Genomic DNA, 6,525 nt, shown 5'->3' with positions numbered 1-6,525 from the left:
TCTCTCTCTCTCTCTCTCTCTCTCTCTCTCTCTCTCTCTCTCTCTCTCTCTCTCTCTCTCTCTCTCTCTCTCTCTCTCTCTCTCTCTCTCTCTCTCTCTCTCTCTCTCTCTCTCTCTCTCTCTCTCTCTCTCTCTCTCTCTCTCTCTCTCTCTCTCTCTCTCTCTCTCTCTCTCTCTCTCTCTCTCTCTCTCTCTCTCTCTCTCTCTCTCTCTCTCTCTCTCTCTCTCTCTCTCTCTCTCTCTCTCTCTCTCTCTCTCTCTCTCTCTCTCTCTCTCTCTCTCTCTCTCTCTCTCTCTCTCTCTCTCTCTCTCTCTCTCTCTCTCTCTCTCTCTCTCTCTCTCTCTCTCTCTCTCTCTCTCTCTCTCTCTCTCTCTCTCTCTCTCTCTCTCTCTCTCTCTCTCTCTCTCTCTCTCTCTCTCTCTCTCTCTCTCTCTCTCTCTCTCTCTCTCTCTCTCTCTCTCTCTGTCTCTCTCTCTCTCTCTCTCTCTCTCTCTCTCTCTCTCTCTCTCTCTCTCTCTCTCTCTCTCTCTCTCTCTCTCTCTCTCTCTCTCTCTCTCTCTCTCTCTCTCTCTCTCTCTCTCTCTCTCTCTCTCTCTCTCTCTCTCTCTCTCTCTCTCTCTCTCTCTCTCTCTCTCTCTCTCTCTCTCTCTCTCTCTCTCTCTCTCTCTCTCTCTCTCTCTCTCTCTCTCTCTCTCTCTCTCTCTCTCTCTCTCTCTGTGTCTCTCTCTCTCTCTCTCTCTCTCTCTCTCTCTCTCTCTCTCTCTCTCTCTCTCTCTCTCTCTCTCTCTCTCTCTCTCTCTCTCTCTCTCTCTCTCTCTCTCTCTCTCTCTCTCTCTCTCTCTCTCTCTCTCTCTCTCTCTCTCTCTCTCTCTCTCTCTCTCTCTCTCTCTCTCTCTCTCTCTCTCTCTCTCTCTCTCTCTCTCTCTCTCTCTCTCTCTCTCTCTCTCTCTCTCTCTCTCTCTCTCTCTCTCTCTCTCTCTCTCTCTCTCTCTCTCTCTCTCTCTCTCTCTCTCTCTCTCTCTCTCTCTCTCTCTCTCTCTCTGTGTCTCTCTCTCTCTCTGTGTGTGTCTCTCCCTCTCTCCAAACCAGTGCCAATTTACCGGCTGGGTGGCCAGTTCTCTCGCGAGGGGTGCAGGGAGTGCTCTATCTGAAAGCACGACTTAAGGTTTGAAATATTCTGCGAAAATGCTGAGTCTTTCGACACTCCAGACCCAAGATACGAATGATTAAGCAATTTGGAGGCAAAAAGTTTGCTGAGTCGTCAGGTTTTTCTGGCGTTGTGTCGTTCGGCTTTGGTTATACATCTCGTTGCTCATGCTGTGAGCACACAAAAGAAATCAAGGGCACATTCTTTTTTCCCAAATAACTTCAACGCATATATAAGGAATGTATCGTGTATATTATTCACTTCTTGATTTGACTAAATGATTTATTTTATAACTACTTGCTATTTTTTTTGCTTCTCAAAATCATTTCATGTCTTTTCGAAGTGGTGATGGGGCTGTTAGTCGGGTACTGATCATGGAAGTTGGGTCAGGTCGGTATGAACTCTACTCGAGATGATTGTGCTTTCCAGAAAGCAGAGCATTTAAGTGTGGCGAGGTGGGGGGGATTATTGTGTGGGGCCCAATGCTATCCAGCAGTTCAGCGCAATAGCTTTTCTGCTAAAGGCAACACAGAGAGATTTATTATTGATGTCAGTTGATGGTTGGCCATAGGGGCCTATGGATACATTCCTTTTCTTTTTTCCTTCGTTCACATGGAGTGCACCACGCAGTGCACTTCTCCATTTTTTCTGCCATAGTTTTACCCTCTTTCCATCCTTTTACAAAATCTCCCACAGGAGTAGGCATCAGAAAAGCTGCAGTTTTGTTTCGAAGCTGTGCTCGGTTCTTAGCAGTGACAATGCGAGAGATAAGATGGCGGCTGTGTTTTCAGTGTGAAGTTGTTGCGGGGAATTCATATTGGCATCGTGGGAGTATCCAACACCTTTGCTTTTGTCATATTTCAATTAGTTTTCATCGTTTTATTTCCTCTGCTCTGAATGAATTCAGGATAAATTTATAGTCTGAATGAGAATGTTCTTCTATCCCCAAGTTTGGGGCATTTCAATCAACACACCTGAAGTATCTTTTCAATGTCTACACCCAATTATCCAGATTGGTCTCCTTTGCTAAACATTGAACCAAAATTAATGTTTATCTTCATTGATTCTCCACCCAGGAATTTATCCTTTTGGCAAGACCTTCAACCTATATATATTATACCTTCTTCTGCTGTTACATTTGAACATCTATTAGCTCTCCAACATCAAAATTATTGATTTTGTCCAATCACTAATAACCAACTTGTCAAATCAATAATTATTATTGGCACTCTTTTTGAAAAAAAAAAATAGGGGCAATGTCCCTGGGCTCATCTGGAAGAACCAGGGAACCACTGATAGCTGTGGCTGACCCACAAGATACGTTATGGAGAAGACAGTAAATATACCTATTTTGGGTGGCAAACACCTGATTTTTATGCCGTGAACAAACTTCGGTACATCACGGGTGATGAAGGTTGTGGTGAAGTTTCCTAAAAATCGTGTGTGTAGTTTCGGAGAAGATCCGAGTGTTTATACCGAGAGAAGATCCGAGTCTGACTTGCTATCAGACTGATGGACAATGTGTGATGCTAATACCTTCCCTGAACATTGTAATTGGCTCCATTTAACTGTCTGTCTGTCTGTCATGCCATATCTTCCAAAGCGTTTGGGCAGAAATTCACCAAACTTGGTAGTTATGATGACCGCATGACAAGAAGGTGTGAAAGCAGTATCATTTTGACTCGCTCCCTGGGGTGTGTCAGAAACCCCAACAATGCAAATGCTGGCACAAAAATAAACATTTTTAAAATGAAACGTATTTTGCAATCAACATTTGGGGACTCATGAAATGTGGAACGATTTCTTTGGATTTTACTGCTGGTCCACGCCCCAGGGGATGGGGATTTTGGGTCACAGGTGCAAAACGGGGAAAAAAATTTTAAACTCAAAATTTGATATTGGGTCATTCCTGATGGAACGTTTGCCATCTTTCAAATTTGATTGAGGTGGGAAGTATGGGGATTTGCTATGGCATGCCATGGACTTCACTCCAGTTTCTATTCATATCATTTCACACCACCAGTATTGTCAAATTGCATGATTTATCACAAATAAAATGAACAAAAAAAAGAATCATTTATTTCGTCACCAGATATTTACACTTGATCTTAATTTTCCTGCTGCATGCCAAAGGATCATCCTGCATCGTCAGTTGCCAACATATTGGTTAATTATATCGGCCAGAACATGCAGTTGCCTGGACCAAGGAATATATTTATTTTTATTACTCGGATTACATTCACACGTGACATTGTGACACTTTTATATAATTCCTTGTCTGAAGGTGTGAAAACAAATATAATCGTGTCATGTGATTTCATTTCCCTTTTCTTATCTAGAGGCCAATGGACAGATACCAATTCAAAACCCAAAATGCCTCGTCACTTACAGTGCCTTAAGAAAGCCTGCACCCACTTTCAAAATTTTCACCATTTGTTGCTATATAGCCTGGAATTAAATTGCATTAAATCAGAGTTTTTCCACCTTTATTTACACATCGTACCCCACAATTTCCAAGTGAAAAACAAATTCTACAAATTTCAGGAAATTAATTATAAATACAAAACTCGAATATCTTGGTTGGATAAGTGTCCACCTCCCTGAGTTAATACTTGGTGGAAGCACCTTTGACATCAATTACATCTGTGAGTCTATTGGGATAGGTCTGTACCAACTTCACACACCTTGACTGGGAAACATTTGCCCATTCTTCCATACAAACCTGTTCAAGCTCAGTAAAGTTGGTGAGGAGTGTTGATGAACAGCAATCTTTCAGTCATGCCACAGATTTTCAATTGGATTTAGGTCTGGGTTCTGACTGTGCCACTCAAGTAATTTATCTTTTTTTTCCTTAGCCACTCCAGTGTAGCTTTGGCTGTGTGCTTTGGGTCGCTGTCATGCTGAAAGGTAAACTTCCACCAAATTTCAGCTTTCTTGCATAGGGCAGCAGGTTTTCCTACAATATTTTTCTGTATTTTTCTCCATCCATCTTCACTTCTTTCCTGACAAGTGCCCCAGTCTCTGCTGATGAGAAACATCCCCATAGCATGATGCTGGTTACCACCATGCTTCACAGTGGGGATGGTGTTCTTTGGGTGATGTGTTGTGTTGGGTTTTTACCACACGTAACATTTTGCATTTAGGCCAAAAAGTTACATCTTCGTTTCGTCAGACCACAAAACATTTTGCCACATTGCTTCATAATCTCCAGTGTGGTTTTATGCATACCTTAAATGGCACTCAAGGTGGGATTTTTAGCAGTGTCTTGTGTAGCGAAAGCTGCTCATAGAGAGCTCGGCGTTGTTTTTCTTCTTGTTGTTGTTCTTCTTCTTGTGAAGACAAAACCTTTATATTAGTACTCGGCTCCTTTATATACACGATCCGGATCTCCTTAAATAGTAAGCAATTGTACACATCCTCGCATTAAGGGTGCCTTTTGAGAGCGTCTATCATGAACTTTTAAATATATTCGGACATTTGCTTTAAAGTTTCGAAAAGTTCACGTTACTATTCAAAGATTATTCCATTTAATATATTGTAATTTCGTAAATACATTATTTATTTCGTAAATACACGATATTTCTTAAATACGTAAATACACTATGACGGGTCTCACTATTGGCTTAATCAAGGCACGTTATCGGAAGTTTTTTATTTTTTTTTTAAAGCCAACAAAACCTTTTAGGACGCTGCTCTTGGACACATTTGTCCTTGTTTGAGTAATGGCTTCTTACTTGCCACCCTACCATATAGGGCAGACTTGTGGAGTGGTTGGGATATTGTTATCACATGCACACATTGAGCAGTCTTTACCATAAAGGCATGTAGCACTTTTAAAGTTGCCATTGGCCTCTCTGATCAGTCTCCTCCTTACTTGGTCATCCGATCTGGTGGTACCATACTCCTTTCACTTGTTAATGATTGTCTTTACTGTGCTCCAAGGGGTATTCAACACCTCTGAAATATTTTTATACCCATCCCCTGATCTGTGCCTTTCCACAACTTTATCCCGGAGGTCTTTTGAAAGCCCCTTGGATCATCTGGTTGAGTCTTTGCTGTGAAATGCATTACTCAGCAGAGGAAACCTACAGGAACAGCTGATTTTATTCTGAAATAATCAGAATCACTACAATTTAACACAGGTGGAGGCCAATCAACTTGTGTGATTTTGAAGGTGATTGGTTACACCTGTGCTAATTTATAATTGCTATTATAAGGGGAGTGGACACTTATCCAACCAAGATATTCTAGTTTCCGTCTCCGAAGGAGAGGGTATTGCATTTGGATCCATTTGTTACTTGCAAAATCAAAGATTTTTCAAGTATATTGATCAGTCAATTTTGTTATTCTGTCTGTCTGTCAGTCTGTTTATCACCTACAGGTCACAATTCGAAACCAATCTACACGAAACTTCACCACATGGTAGAGTTTGGCATGAGCAAGAACCCTATTGTTTTAGAGATCAAAAGGTCAACATCGGCCAAACGTCAACAAATTTGTCAAATTTCTAAAATCCTCAATTTTATCTGATTGACTTGAAATTTGAAGAGGATTTATATTTCACGTCACTGAATTCAACTAGCGAACTGTTTTTGAGGTCATCATAGACCAGAAGGTCAATCTAGGCACAAGGTCTACAACAAATGTGGTATTTCCAAAATCCTCAATTTTCTTCCCATTGTCTTGAAATTTGAAGAGGATTGGCATGTCAGGTCACGGAATTCAACCACCAATTATTTTTGAGGTTAACATTGGCCAAAAGGTCAACATAGGCCGAATTTCTAAAATTGACAATTTTCATCCAATTGACTTTAAATTTGAAGAGGAGTTGCATATTTGGTCAATGACCAATTATTTTTGAGGTCAAATTTATTTTATACATTTTGCAAGTATTGTGCTCTGTACAACGACTTCCTGTTTGTTTGTCTGTCTGTCTGTTTTGCAGACAGAACTTTTGTGTTTTTTTCCACAACTGCTTGTCAGATGGAAACAAAATTTTAACCACCGGTGTGACTACTCACGTAGAATATTGTGTTGATAATCATGATGTCATAGGTCACGCAGTGTGGCACCATGCTGGAAAAACGGAAAAAAATTTGGACCTCTTTATCTCTGAAACTGCACCAAAGAAAAAATTGAAACTTGGCACATGGAAAGTATTTCTCATGGGGAATAAGTGTGATTTTTATGACATCATAGGTGCGTTCGTTACGACGTCATAATTGCATATGTAGAACGCTACATCTGATCAGTATGAAAAATGTTGAGGGTCATCTAGGGATAAAATGGTCCACAGAAAAAAAAATGATGACGTCAACGTTCATGTGATTCAGCAGCCATATTGTTTCTTTTTAAAAAAAAACCTTCAAAAATCATA

Source organism: Eptatretus burgeri, chromosome 16, assembly GCF_056783735.1.
Source record: "Eptatretus burgeri isolate ZD-2024b chromosome 16, Ebu_testis_v1, whole genome shotgun sequence".
In the NCBI taxonomy this organism is placed as follows: domain Eukaryota; kingdom Metazoa; phylum Chordata; class Myxini; order Myxiniformes; family Myxinidae; genus Eptatretus; species Eptatretus burgeri.
The sequence above is the reverse complement of the archived record's forward strand: the minus strand, read 5'-3'. Positions refer to the sequence as shown.